The sequence below is a fragment of the Equus asinus genome, chromosome 22 (genome assembly GCF_041296235.1).
Source record: "Equus asinus isolate D_3611 breed Donkey chromosome 22, EquAss-T2T_v2, whole genome shotgun sequence".
In the NCBI taxonomy this organism is placed as follows: Eukaryota; Metazoa; Chordata; class Mammalia; order Perissodactyla; family Equidae; genus Equus; species Equus asinus.
The window spans coordinates 65,404,713-65,420,696 of NC_091811.1; positions in this window are offsets into that span (position 1 = coordinate 65,404,713).

The following is a 15,984-nucleotide window of genomic DNA, read 5'->3' on the forward strand; positions in this document are numbered from 1 at the left end:
AGGAAGCGCTTACCTTCCTTTAAGGGTTTTGTTTTGTGAAATTACAAGGAAAAATCGCCTGCCCACGTATACCCCAAATAACTCCTCATACAGGTTCTGGGTAAAATATGGATTTTCTCTGAAGGAGATAACTTATTAAATCTTGTTTTGAATTAGATTAACAAGTTTGAGGAGGGGACTATCAGGAAAGTACATTTGATGAAGAATCTGGGGGAATGTTTTCAAGGAACCAGCGCCTCAGGGTCCAGACAGGTGACACTGAGGAGGAAAGAGGTGAGGGCCTGACAGTGGGCCTGGGAGCCTGTGGTGCTTACGGAGTGCATGTCCCACCTCCAGACACATCTGGAGCCCTGGGCTGGCCAAGCCGTGCCATCTGCTGGCTGGATCAGACCGTCAGGCGCCTCGTGGGACCTCTGGATTAGAGCAACGGTTTCTAAACCTTTGAGGACGAAAACCACTTCTTCACGTAAAAAAGTGAGGTCTCCCAATATAGAAGTTTACATCTATTGATTAAGAAAATTCACAAAAACAGAATGCTTTGCTGCATCATTATAATGTGTGAAAATGAATTTTGTGATAGCCACTGAGCCTGGAGCTGCGAACGTGAAACTGAACATGAAGCGACCCCTCCCCTAGACTGGTGGGTGAGGTGACCAGGTAAAGAGGTGATCGCCAAAGAATCTGTCCCCTGACAGAAGAGAAGTGAGCACACGTGCTGTGGGATCACATAGGGAGGGTGTCTGACTCAACTCTGGCAGAGGGCAGGAAGGCCCTCCCCGAAGGTGTGGGAACTCAGCCAAGACGAAAGTCTCAGTGGCAGTTGGCCAGAACTCGGCATATGTGGGATCTCTTAAAGAAGAGAAAACAGCGTGTGCAAAGGTTCTGAGGTGGGAGGACAGGTTTCCCTCCAGGAAATGAGTGGATCAGTGCAGCCAGAACAGAGTGAGGAGAGAGAGAAAGTGGCAAGAGTGAAATCGAGAAAGGAGTGCCAAGGACAATCATTGAGCAGTCCACACATATTCTTCACACAGCATATTTACTTGGCTTCAAACTAAGAACAAAATGGCTGCATAAATCTTAGAGACCCAGACAAGAATTCCAAGCTTCCTCAGGTTGGAGGTTCGTACTTTGGGAACCAAATTCTCCAGCAAGTAGGACCGTGTAGCTCCATATATGAGTCTGCTGGGGCTGCTGTGACGAAGCGCCACGGACTGAGAGGCTGAAACAACAGACACTTAGTGTCTCGGGGTTCTGGGGGCTGGGCGTCTGAACAAGGTGCCAGCGGAGTTTGTTCCTTCTGAGGGCGGTGAGGGAAAGATCTGCTCCAGGCCTCTCTCCTTGGCTTGCTGATGGCTGTCCTCCTGTTCACACGGTGTTCTCACTGTACACGTCCGTCTCCAAATTTCCCCTCTTTATAAGGATACCCGTCGTATTGGATTAGGTCCCAACCTAAGGACCTCATTTTAACTTGGTTACCTCTATAAAGACCCTATCTCCAAAATAAGGTCACATTCTAAGGAATTGGGTGTTAAGACTTCATCACATGAATCTCGAGGGACACAGTTCAACTCATCACACCCAAATTGGATTACTCAAAGAGAGCTGGGGGACACAGAACAATCGGTGACTTGCTGGAGGCTCCTGGGTGCCCGAAGGGGCAGGAGGATGGAGAGAGACAGCAAGACAATGGGAAAGTAGAGCTGGGGGCTGCAAAGACCAGACTTGGCTCTTCCCCTCCTCCTGCCTCCATTTGGCCCATCTCCATGATTCCTGACAAGCTGACTGTACCAAACCACAAAGAGTAATCACCCCTTTACGCAGATAAGGAAAAGGTTGAAGTTACTTCCTTTCTCTTCCTTTGTACCGTCTAACAGTCATCTTGCTAACGGAGAAGATCTCCAAATGAATGCCTCCCTCTTGTCATGGGAAAGCCAACTGCAAAGTTAATTTTGACCTTGGCTCTTGGGTGAGAGTCACCTTATCAGGGTATTTCTCAGGAGAGAAGCGGTCTCTGCATCCTGGCCTCCCACAGCAAACAGCTGCTTCCTTAGGGCTCAGCGTAACTTGGGCTGTCAGTGTTACGTAGCGTCAAAGAGACCACTTAGAAATAGCCACTCATCCATTCAGTTTGGACAAAAAAGAATCAAATGGAACAAATACAAAGAAGACAGTTTCCAGTTCTGTATGTGGAGCCCTCAAGAGAAGGCAGTTAATAAAAACCAAACTATTTGAGGTGAATTTTGATCCTTCTTTTCTTAAGGCTTGTTTAGGCAGAACAGAATCAAAGTTTCTGTGTGCCTCTGTGGGCAGCATCTTATTAATTGTCTTGAGGAATTCTCTGGAAAACGTCAATTGATTTGAACCCTCCTATTATTTTTATTTAATTTCCAGATGTGCTCTGATGTTCTCTGGAAAATCAGCCCTCGTGATTAATATCCCCAGTACTGTTCAATCAGTGCAGATGCTGGGACTGGGAGCGCCATTTCTCCTTGTTGTCAGGGTCTACTTAATCTCGCTTTTTTCCCTTTAATTAAGAGATTAGACTTCATTGTACCAAGTAAAAGAGAAGAAATAAAAATAAAGATATGCAACCTTCTGAAGAGCAAGTAAGGTGGGATGGATTTTCTTCCCTTTCCTGGCCACTACTCACTACGGCGGTAAGACAAGAGAAGAGGCATTTTGGAAATATAACTCAGGGCTGGAAGGAGTCATCGTTCTTTTAGAATAAAGAGGTAAAGGGGAAATGCTAACTGGAGGCTAATTTTCTCAGTGGAAAATGGTGTGATTAATTTTTAGATGCTTCCCTTTGAGATCAACTCTCTAAGGATTTCTGCCCCCGTCCCCTTCAGCAGCAGAATCTGAAGTCCATTTCCACTCCCCACCCAGCAGTGGATTTGGACCTATCTGGGCATGACTGCCCATCCCATGCCAGAGGCCATCCGACAGACAAGGTCTCAGTGATTTCTGCTCTTTAAAGGCATGGCTAATAGTGTTTCCGTGGAGCCCAAGACTAAGGCTCCCCACTTGAGGAGAGGACACAGGGGCAAGTAGACCCGTCTGGAGGAGTCACTAAGCCCCCAGCACTATGAACTCTGGACGCATTGGGATATAACCCTTGAATCTAGACTGAAGGACGGACTGAATCATTTTCAGGACTCTGCTGTCACTGGGTGCTGACAGAAGGGCCATTTTGTTGCTGTTTATACTTAAATGAGTTGAACGTAGGACAGTGCCTGGCATGTGGTAACTAGAGGGCCACATCTCGACAGAAAATTGCCTGGGAAGAGGTTAAAACTATAAGCAGATAATTTGTAAGTTGGTTTTCCAGCTCCCTGCCTAGTTCTTAACATGCAAGTCTATGAAAGCAGAACTCCGTGAGCGCCTCTGCAGAGTGAAGACTGTTGTCAACACAAAGTCATTTTCATTCTTAGGATTTCATGAGCCATTAAAGTGGAGATTGTCCTGCTTGAAAGAGAAAGTGGAACAACTGACAGTAGCAATATATCAAGGGTTTACCATGTACTAACCGTGCTGGGCTCTGTGTGCATCATTCCATCCAGTTCTCTTAACGACCTTGAAACGTCGCCCCAGAAAGGCAAAGAGATTTGTGTAAAGTCACTCAGTTAATGAGTAGACAATCTGAGTTCCAACCCCAAATCCATCTGACACCAAAGCAGAGGCTTAGACACGACATTACATTTTGTGTGGACTAATAGTTTGTCCAATGTTTACTCTTGATCGTGGGGAATCAAGAATTCTGGAGCTTTTTAATCCGCATGCAGTTAATTCTTGTTTGCAGTAGTTATGTGCTGTAAAGTTACCACAAACACTGAATTAGCAAATACTGAATCATTGCTCCCAGAGGAAATGTAGGATTAGGTTCCTGCCAGTCTCTGATCACAACATTTCTGTCAACCAATCATACACAACCTTGTTCTATGTGTGTTTCTCTTTAAAGATGCCTTATTTAATATATGCTATTGGCTCATTATCATTGAACTCACAGCCAATGGCACCATAACTCGTGCCTGAGCAAAGCTTATCTAACACACATTTTCCGCATAAGGCACTTCACAGCCTTGTTGCACTTAGAAGGTTAGACAGCATCACACTTGGGAGGCATTTTAAAAAGTGAAGTTGCCAAAAAAAAAAAGCACAAAAATATGACACTAAATAGACCACAAGAAGGAGGATTTTTTATTGTATGGGAGCTGAAACTAAAGTGCAGAGCATCACCTTGTTCATCCTCAGCTGGGAACGTGTGCATCGGGCAGCTCAAACTCCCTGCCGTTCTGTCCTGTGAGTGAATGACCGCAAAAGCGCCGTGAGGATGGATTTTAGGGTACAAATAAATCGTAGTGAGTAGGCAATTGATAATTACAGAATCCGTGAGTAATGTGGGTCGACTACTTCCCGACATAGTAAGCTGGTCCAGGCAAAGAAATCTGACATTTCAGGGGAAGAATAAAACATTGCTCTTTCAGCCCAAATGTTTGAATGCAAAGAACAGGTAATTGCTAAATACGTTGCTTTGGTTTTTGCTCAGCTGAGTTCTCCACGTCCAGAGACGCAACTCCCGGTCTACCATGCTGCTCCACGTACAGGCGTTTTACCAAGAGTCTTGATCTTTGAAGTTTCTAAAATGTCTTTTTAATTAAGTTCTAGTGAAATGTTTGCCTCTCGGGTTTATTAAATAAAAGATTCTACAAGTGCAGTACTTAATTTCATTTTTTATTCTTTTATCATTCCTTCCCAATATCTCTGGATAGCTGCTCTGCCCAATTCGGTCAAGAGTCATATCATCAGGGGCCGGCTGGGGGCGCAGCAGTTAAGTGCGCACGTTCACCTTTGGAAGCCCAGAGTTCGCCGGTTCAGATCCCAGGTGCGGACATGGCACCGCTTGGCAAGCCATGCTGTGGTAGGCGTCCCACATATAAAGCAGACGAAGATGGGCACGGATATTAGCTCAGGGCCAGCCTTCCTCAGCAAAAAGAGGAGGCTTGGCAGCAGATGTTAGCTCAGGGCTAATCTTCCTAAAAAAAAAAAAAGAGTCATATCATCAGCCATACAGCCCTGTTTAAACCTTGGGTGGAACACAGCTCCTTTGACATCTCATAGAAGCCTCCAGACTCAATCTTTTCCAATAACAGAGAGAGCAGGAATCATTTATTTATTCATTTATTTATTGAGGAAGATTAGCCCTGAGCCAACATTAGCTACCAATCCTCCTCTTTTTGCTGAGGAAGACTGGCCCTGAGCTAACATCTGTGCCCATCTTCCTCTACTTTATACGTGGGACATCTGCCCCAGCATGGCTTGATGAGCAATGTGTAGGTCTGCTCCCAGGATGCGAGCCAGTGAACCCCAGGGTGCTGAAGCAGAGTGTGCAAACTCAACCTCCATGCCACCGGGCCAGCCCCTAGAGACAGCAGGAATTACATCCAGGATACTGAGTTAACCACCAACCTAACACACAAATGAGTTTTTCAGAAAACTCCGTGGAACATGGAAATCCAGATGCTGAAACCTGGAGAAAGCATTTCCTCAGTTGTTCCTTCTCCGTGGTTTTCCTTCATAATGAACGATTGGTAACCACTTGGCTGATAATGGTGAACTGAATTGAGGGGGGCAAAGTAAAAGTAGGTAGAAGCTCTGAAATTCAGTGAAGTAGGAAACAGAAAGCCAGGAAGGCCTTTAAGAAAACCTGCCAGTGAACCAACTGAGACTGGACTGTGGATCGCTGGAATAGCCATTGACTGAATCTTTAAATTTTGTATAACAAGGTTCCTGTTAAGCAGTCATCCAGCTTTTGACAAATTTTTATGTACTGGACATCATGGAAAGCAATAGGCATGGACAAGATCAGAGTGTCCCTACGTTCCTGGACCTTATGTTCCAGTAATCTTCTTTTTCATTGTGTTTTCCTCCTTTGAGTCTATATCTCAGATGGAAAGGTGTTCAGGGAAAAGGAGCTTTCCCCCTTTCTGTGCTGGTGAACACGGCTGTGTTTGCCCCAGTCTTGCAGCAAGTTGGTACTGAGAGGTGCAGCTTAACTGAGAAGCCTCGTCCTCTGCAGGCAGCCAGGAACCCTCAGCCGCTCTCTCCACACCCTGCGCTTCTCCTGCTTTCTAGAGAAGGTTTAGAAATAGCCCACTCTTGTTGAATCTGCTTTCTTGGCGTCTGCTATGGACCTACTCCAACTAGACCACATGCACCCTGGGGCAGAATCTGCCTTCATCTCGGCATCACTCTGTAGGGCTCAGGAAACGCTGAAATGAAATGAGTGAATGGGGGGATGAATTCGAGTTTTCCTTATCTGAATTTTTTTCTTTGGGGCAAGTTTTTGGAAGAGAAAAGCTATGTCTAGTGCAAGGGGGTAAGATAAGCTCCATCTTTATCTTTATATACGAGATAACATTTTTGAAATGTGTTTGGCTGTTCTTATCAGGCTAATTGGAATGAGGTAAGACAGGGCTGAGTATCTTGCCTTAAGGTGATTTAAAAATGACCAACCTCATGGGTTTTTTTCATGTCCTTAATGGCCGTAATATTAGCCCACCCCATAAATCACAATAGTTGGTTCTGTCTTCATGCCATAGGTATTTCTGTAATATAGACTGTTCAATAAATTATCAGGTAGTTAGTAGTAAGAGGAAGACAAATTTGATTTAACTGTAGGCATCTTCTTGGAAACTTCTAGCTCTGAGGTTTGGATTTAAAACACTTTGGATGTCATCATGAGACTTGTTACTTCCAATTCATTGTCTATAATTCTCCCTGGCAGCTTTGCAAAACAAATCTTGGAAAGCGCTTAGAGAAAGCCATTCTTCCTAGAAAACTTGGAAGTCTTTTCAATTCGGTCTGGATGCCAAGGACAGTGAATGAAAGTTTTGTCTTGTTTGCGTATTTGCCTGCTGCTTTGCTCATTTACTCATTTCTTTATTTGTTTTTTTTTTATTATTTATTTAGTCATTTAATTTTCAAAAGAAATAGCAAATATCCAAGGTTTTAACATCACTGTGCTCTAGGGCTGAGAATGTGTCAGTCAAGCTCTAGGTGGCGCCCCACAGCGAGCCTGGGAGGGGGGCAAGGCGATGCCGGTGGAGCTCTGGGGATGGAGTAAGAACCGCAGAACACCCAGGCTGCTCCGAGACCGGGGAGGGACTTCCCATGTGGGGGTGTAGGGTGGGGCAGAGCAGGATGTGTGCTTGGGTTTCATTTGGGAAAAACATACGCTATATTGCAATATAATTGGCTTCTAGATTTCTATTTGGCAAATGGTATAAAAATACCCAACTTTTGTTGAACAGCTCTCTCCTCACCTCCTGGGTGAGGTGGAGATCCCTTCTATTTCTTCATTGCAATTGTATCACAATAGTAACTGTTAAAGTATTTGTTTACTATACAGTTCCATGAGGTGGGGGCCTGGCTGCACTATTCACAGCGACTCGCCTGGCGCCTGACACCACCCCAGCGAGTCAGAGGCACTCAATAAATATTTTGTTTTGTTTGCTTATTTGCCTGCTGTTTTATGCTCGCTTTTTCGTTTGGTCATTTATTTATTCATTCCTTTATGGCCACCCTTCCCCTTCCCACTCCAGCCGACCCTTGTCTTCCATCCCCTCCTGCATCCCACCCTCCCAATTTTCCCACCCTCCCCCATTCCCCACCCAACCCTCCCTCCCTCCTGTTCATCACGAGTTTTAAAAGTTAACAAGCATTAAAGTGGGGGAAACTAAGTGTATGAAAGCAATCTTCAAATAGTCAGACCTTCAAAATCCAGGGAAAGAATATTAAAGGTCAAGAGAAAGGCAGCTTTGCCGGTGCAGAAGAGAAAGCGTGGCCTCCTCGGCGGTCGTTTCTCCACTCCTTGCGGCTTTCTTCGTCAGCCCGGCCCCTGCTGGATTTGGACAGCTGGAGGCAGGAGACCGGCAGAGCCCTTCCCTCTGAATGGTCTGGACTGGGGACAATTGGCTGGAATCACAAGTGGCTTCTTGGCTCACCCCAGCGGTACTTCAGCTTTCATAAACGGCCCATTTCTGGAGTTGCAAGGTTCCAGCACATGGGGGATTTCCCTTCGTTAAATCCTGACCTGCAGAGCTGATCCTGAGCCAAAGCACTGGTGTCCGCCTCTTAAAGGCAAAGGAAGGAAGGAGGGAAGGAGGGGAGGAAGGAAGAGAGGAAAAGAAGGAAAGAAGGAAAGAAAGAAGTCAAATTTTGGAGACTATTGATTGTTCTTTACAGACATCTAACTTGCTATTTGTTAAATACATTTTAAAGTTAATGTGAACTGGAAAAATGGTATTGAGATATTGGCAGTCTCTCTCTGCTTCCCACTGAAGTGACGTGAGTGGAAAGACCAGATTTTGGAAGAACGCATTCCCCCCCCCACCCCATCCTTACATTATTACCTAGCAAAAACAAAGCATTAGGCTGGAGAGAAACTTCACGTCTAGATGCCAAACCCCTCCTTGTACAAATAAAGACAGTGAGACACTGAGGCGAGTGACTTACCCAAAGCCCTCAGTGCAGGAATCAGGGCCAAACGCAGGTCTTCTGACCAGTTCTGGGGCCATTCTGCTCCCCAGGCTGCAGTTTCTGTTTCAGTTAAAATGAGCATCAAACAGACTGTTCATCATAAATATACTTCCTCAACCTATTCTCCCGTGTAAAACCTCACAGGGGATCCCGCTTCCAATGGCCAAAGAGAACTATTGTAGCCTTTAAAAAATGGTCAAAAAGAGAGGAAACAATAGCATATACACGTCACATCACCCTTTGAGCACGAACTCATCATCATTGTGCGGGTAACAAAAAATAATTAAAGAAGTGGATTCTAGTTAATTCCACACGTAGCATGTGCCTTTGGAAAAAAGAGCCAAAAATGCTTCCCCAACGTTCTCACATAGACTGCGTGCGTCTGTCCTATGTAACCCGAAAGTGGTGCACCCTCGTGAAATCATTCGTACAACCCTGCCAACGATATGAATGATTTTGTTTGTCTACTGTCTCAAAATAATCGATCTTACACACAGTAACCTAATTAAGATAGCCAGGCCCTCTCTTTGCAGAAAACCCACAAGCCCTCTCTTAATGGTGCTTTGGAGGTCAGAAAAGTAACTCTTACGGAAGAGGCTAGAATTTGCTTCAATCCGCTAAGATAAAATCAAAGAATGTGTTTTTAATGCATTGATAAAAAACACATAAAAATATTTGGTATTTTTAGTCAGTCTCAATTTACTCAAGGGTCATATCCCAAAAGTTAGTGGGTAAATGGGTTGTCTGGAATTCAGAGAGTATTTTCCCATAGAAGCAATGTTCCCCACGGGGCGAGTTCCCAGACTGTCCTGTCAGTGCTGTGTAACCCACAGTGTCGCAGACTGTTGTGGATTTTAAAATTTTCATTTTAAGTTTAATATTCTTAATTAATTGGCACAAAAGTAATTGATTGATTGATACATGTTTTAAACGCTAACATCTAAGAAAATAGCTTTCACTGTAGCGTTTTGAGATAGTAGACAAAGACTTTTCAGCAATTTCTGTAGAAGGCTTTGGGGTACTTTCAAGACTCTAAAACTAGGTGACACCAGGTCTCTGGTTGTCTAATTCCAGCTGATCGCTGATGGCTAACGCGGGAAACAGAAAGAGAAAGGCCCCTGGCCCCCGTTCAACTTCAAGAACTGGGGAAGAAGGAAAAGAGTGCGAGCTCCCGAGTGAGCAGAGTGCTGAAGCAGTGAACTGCGAGAGAGGAAGGAGGTGAGGCCCAGCAAGAGAGGGGAGCAGAAGGGACTTGGCTTGGCTCTCTGTGTTCTTCAGAAAGTGGTAGTGCTGGCCTTCGGCCTCTTTGTCACAGTCTAGAAAGTTTAGAAGAGAACGGATAAGTGTTAGGGGGGAGTCTGTCTGTGATCCAATGCACCGATGTTTGGGATGTTCAATAAATGGGTGTTTGTTCCTCAGGCGCAAGGGTTCCCTGACTTAGGACGACCTGGGCTCCCAGCTTGAATCCATACACACTTATTGAGACCTGCAGTGTTCCAAGAGCTGGGGGGAGCAGGCCAACTGCAACACTCGTCAAGCGATCAGGCTTTACCTTGTGGAGATAATAAGAGCTAACATTTATTACTTGTTTTCACTGATTTAATCTTCACAGCGACCCTATGAAGTAGATGTTGTTATCACCCCATTTTATAGTTGAAGAAACTGAGACACAGGGAAGATAAGTAATTTGCCCAAAGTCACATGGCTGGTAAGCGCTGGGGCCAACATTTGAACCCAGGTCGTCCGAGGGCACAGCTTGCGCTCACAGCCATCATGCTCTGCTGTGCCCTGATGTTTCTCTGGTGAGCATTCTTGTCTCCTGTCAGCAGTCACTCCTGCCTCCACTCCATCTGGGATTTGGAAAGCACTCAGAGAGGTGGCCCTGCGTGGAGGCTGGAAATGGAAGAGGCTGCCAAGGTCCCGCCTCTCAGGCTCCTTTCAGATTCTACAGCTACTGCGAAGAAAGTTGCTTTCCCACAGAGAACATGTCGGACGAGGAGAAAATTATGACAAAAGGTCTCCAAGAGAACCTCTGAAACTTGGATCTTATCTCGTTCCACAAGCTGAAAGCCGGTTTCCTAAATCAAAGAATGAAACAAAGTACATCTTTATTGAGTATTGTTTTGACATCACTCCCCTTTGTATGACTGGACAGACACTCCCATTGTCTCTCTAAATAATTTTTAAACACTCCTGAACTTTGGCTTGGAGACCTTCCTTTGAAACGAATTTACCTCCCTGGACATACTAGCTCATATTTTTTTGCTTCAACCTGGCAGAAGTTATTATCCCTCATAAAACTTTACCCCCTCTCTTCTCTAAGCCATCACATAAACCATTCCTCCTGATTATACATGCCTCTTCTCAGGCCATATCCATTACTCTGTCACTTTCCATGGAGGTTAATCTACTAGTGAGAATTTAAGTGGACTCCTAGGGCCGAGTATTCTCACAGTGGGTGGAGCTCAGACTCTGAAGTCAGCCAGTCCAGGCTCAAATCCCGGTTCTGCCATGTACTGGTTGTGCCATGCGGGGCAAGCTCGTTAACCCTTCTAAATCATTGTTTCCTCTTGGTATAATAGTACGGGCAGAACAGTTGTTCTGAGGATTAAGTGAGATATTACATGTAAGGAACTCAATTCACGATAAACATGTCGTAAACTTCAACAAATGTTAGTCCCCATTATTGCAATTCTTTTGCAACGCAAGATAATCAGAGACGTGTACAAAGATGGATGCTAAGAGATGTCCAACACACTGTTTTTTATAAGATTGAAAAATTAGAAACAATTTACGCCCAACCGTAGTTGAATACGCAGGCAGTTAAAAGTCATCTTCTGGATATTGGAAACTGTTCAGACTATATTGGTGAGTTTTTCAAACACGAACCACGAAATCTGTAGAGTACGATATTTTGGGGGAAAATGTTGCTTGGAAAAAAGATTGGAAGAACTTACCTCAAAAACTAAATTACGATCCTCTCCACAGAGAATGTACATGGAGTGTGGATACGTATTGGGATTATGGGTGATTTTTTAAAAATGCTTTGTAGTTTTCACTGTTTTCTAGATTCCATATCTTTTATAATTAGGAAAATTATATGCCGTTGAAAAATACTGCATAAAGTTTAGTCTTCTCCCATGATCTCCTCCTGGCTCCTGTTAATTCAAACATCCAGCTCATCCCCTTTTCTACTGCCTTTCATACTCTCTGCAGATTTATGCTTCCCCTGCACAGCTGCAGATGATTTTGAATACTTGGCAGAGTCTGTAGTTGGTGTTTAGACATATTTATGTGGGTTCTCTCTCCTGCGTCAGACTGCATTTCCATGAGAGTATTTTCCCTGTGCTTTCTCTGTAATTGTGCCCAGTGACTTGGAAGTTCTTTGTCCCAAATACTTACTGATTGAGGTCATTGTAAATAATTCAGGGAGAAAAACAAACTTGCTTAAATTACTTCATTATTATCATTAATGTTCATTGGGAGCAAACATTCGGAATGGAGGGGCTTATAGACCAGTTGGGCATCAGGCCTTGTGCCTGAGACAATGCTGTGTATTTATGCAGCTATTTCATTTCCTCCTGGGACCCAGAATTACCACATTTCCAAGACCCCTTGCACTGAAGAAGGCTCATATGACTAGACCTAACCAACAGAATGAAGGAGAAGTGGTGCACGCCACTTCCAGGCCCCAAATCATTTCGTGTGTTTCCCCCTGAACTCCTGCTTCCCCTGCTGTCAGCTGGCTGGATAGGACCAGGGTGACCTTGAAACCACAATATGGTAGAGCCACAAGATGGAAAGGACCTGGGTCTCTGAGCTTCTGCTTATGGAAGAACCAACGAAGAGAATGACCTCCACAGAAACATCTGAAATGCACAGTGTCAGTGACACAGATAAGACTTGTATTATAGAAAGACATTGAGGTTTGTGGATTATTTGTTCCTGCAATAACCCTGCCACAACTAATACCAGAAAATTACATAAATAGTAAAGAATTCAAGACAACATATTCTAAGTGTCAAGCAAATAGTAGAACACAGTAAAGAACATTTGTCTAAATCTTCCCTTTTCCCCGAGACCCTTCACTTCATTGCCTTATCCCATCCTCTTACAAATCTGGATGAGTAGTATATCTATCATTGTGTCTCAATCTAAAAAACTGAACTTCATCCTTTGGTCTAAGCTAAAACCAAGATCTTCTGACTCCAAATATTGTGCTCTTTCCTCTCTTGCTTACTGACTTTTTGCTTCTAGGCATAAACACTATAATAATTCAGAGCAATGACTAAAGATTAAATTATTTATAGAAAAGAAGATGTTTTGCCTGAATTTTTTAGGCAATGCTGTATTTCTCAAGCGTTGGTTCCACATGAAGTCAATACATGTCCCAATAAACAGAGTTCCAAGAACAAATGAGTTTGGGAAACACCAGGTTAAACCAGTGTGACCAGGAGTTTCCTATTTACTGCCAAGCTCTAAGAGCCTTTAACTCATGGGTTGGAGGCTCCCATGGACAGGGTATGCAGCATGTCCCTTACATCTGACCATGGAACTCTCTCTTGGTTGGAGAAGTCATCAGGAGGAGAGAGTATGCTGTAACGTACTCTGAGAAAGGCTGTTCTAGAGACTTCCTCAATTCTCCATTGCACCCTGCTTCCACTTTAGCTTAGCTTGTTCACTTCCTCTTAGAGTGTATTTCTCAGCTAGCATTGGGGACAACAAAATTCTTAAATAAGCCCATTTAACCAAGATCGAAGGGGACTTCCAGGGAATTTTAAAAATTGCATTTATTTTTTAGCTTAATTCAAATAAGAACAGAGCACATTCAGAGCAATTGGAAGATAGAAAATAGTAATAAACAGAGAAAAAGAGATGCAAATCAAACAACTTGTATTCAATCCAGCCAGCTTAGTCAACCTGTGGCATTTCCTAACACAGGGGGCTGCTAAGGCAGGGGAGAGTAGGATTTGAGGAAGGATTAGATAATTTTATGAGCATGACTAGCATTTAAAGCTATGTGAGCTAGAACAAAAAGACACAAGGAAATGAAGTCTCATGTTCCAGGATGTAAATTGATCACATGTGGAGGGAGGGGCAAGAAGGAATTCCCACCTCGCAGTCCAGCGTGGGATATTACACAATGGGCCAGGTGCAATAAGCTTGACTTTCCCTCTTTATTTTCCTTTTCCTTTTCTCTGGTACATCTGATTCTGGCTAAACAGGAGGTGGGGATATTAGCCCTGACAAATAGTGATTTGATCCCACAGGGCAACTCCTATTGAAAACCAAGATAACACAAATATTTTCAATTCTTCAAGTTGAACCCAGCCTAAGTATTTTGTTTTGTGGGTGATCTCTCTGCTCTTTTATTAAGGGAAGATCATTTTATGAGAGCTAAGAATATTTGCATTCCTAGCATGGGAAGAAGTTTAAATTCCCAACCAACACGTTCAAGCAAGTAAAAAGAACTGGAGAGTTTCCTCAAGGTAAGGTAAGATCATCTTAATTAGTTGAGACTCTTGAGCAAGGTGAACCCAATCTTGATGTACCAACTGTTTCAAAATACTCCTTTCATCTTAAACAGAAAAATAAAGTGTGTTTTTCTGTTTTTTCTGTTTTTTTGTTTTTTGGTTTTTTTTAAGTGTGTTTTTGAGCTGCAGTATTCTGAGCTCGGTGATGATCGAAGGTCCTGGAACAGGAGACAGCAGGTTTTATTGGGCTGGGTGAGTTCTTACCCTCTATGTTTCTATGGGAAATTTTGTGAAAACATTCAACTCCAGTGGTTTGGTGAAAAACATTTGGGTCCCAGGGAATCAACGAGAGCTAAGTTTTTTAGAGTGAGTCCCATCTGAGACCAACAGAATTAAGAAAAAGATGTATGGGAGACAAACAGGAAGAGGAATAGCAAAACCAGCCTCATGGTACAAAAGATTAGGCTTTCAGATTATAACCTGTCAATGCCTCAGTGTTATGATTTTCTCTATTAAGGTTAGAGTGCAGAATCAATCAGATCAGGGATGGTGGATATTTTTTTATTGATGACTTTAGTTGACTTTTTTCTCAAGTCTGAATTATTTGGTTGTGTGACAGTCCTGCATCCTGGGAAGAACCCTAAACATCTTTTCTGAAGAAACCCTTGCAACCTTTCTGAACTTACGGCAACAGTAGACACTATTGTCTATATAACCCCATTCTCCTGCCCTGTCTTCCTTAGCAGAGCCCACTTCCCATGATTAAAACTTGAAATTCCAGATAGGCATCCAGTTTTCCAGCCTTCTCTTGCCCCTAGGATTGGCTACATCAAGCAGTTCTAGCCATTTCTGGCTGGGGGGATTCTAGGAAATATTTTCCTTTCTGATGAAAGGAGAGAGATATGGGAGGAGAGGATTTTGGGGGTTTGTTTGTTTGTTTGTTTTTTCTTGCTATCCCTTCTTCTCTTTCATGTCGTTGTGAAAGAATATGCTGCTTGGAATTGTGACCATGAGATGACGGGCCTGAGGACCAAAGGCACCAGTGTAGGATTGACAAGATAGAAGGGCAGAAACGTCTTGATGTCATGATGATATCACTGAGCCACTGTTACAACCCTTGGATCATGTACCCCGATCTCTTGCTGAAGCCACTTTCAGGTGGATATTCTGTGACAGCCCAAAGTTTTCTAAGTAAATACATCCAGTGAGAAGGTGGCCATGTGTTCCAATAGCGCACAGAACCCTGAAGAATCACGTGGCCTGTGGCCTCTGGTTATCGCGAATTTCTGATGTTCACAGTTGTAGTTTGGCATACTCCTCTTGGAAAAGGTAGAAGACCACGACTTGCTTGACTGTGGTCCGAGAATAATCCATCGGCTGATGTTGGCAGAGCCTAAGGCCGTGAACTGTCTTCTCATTACTGAGGAAGCAGCGAGCATCAATGTCATATTCAACCTGAGAAAGGAAAGAACTTTGCTCCATATTTCACACGATGTTTCTTTACCTTTCTCTCCTACTTCCCATAATCTTATCTTTTCTTTGACTTCAGAGAACTCCTTTTACTTTTCTATTTTGTCTGTTCTGATGTGACTGACTTCTTCAATACGGTAAAGCAATGGAAAGAAAGCTGGCTGCCTGACTCAGAGCAGTGCCAAAAATGTACGTATGGAATGTCAGGACATGCTCTATTGAAGACGCAGAAATTTAGTTAATCTCTAAAGGAATCCGACCCTCCCCCCTCCTCACCACCATCGCTGCCCAAATTTCACATCCTTTAGAAGAATAAACTCTTCAAGAAGAGAAATCAGCACAGTAACTTCTGAAATAAACCTATTTTTTAAATGGATATATTCCCTAGAGAAGAATTTCTCCCAGGCCTTTGAGTTGTATCATTTCCAGTAACAGTGGTTTTGGATTTTCAGTTTAGGATCTGCGGAGCGGAAGATATGCCAGTGGGAAGTCACTGTGGAAG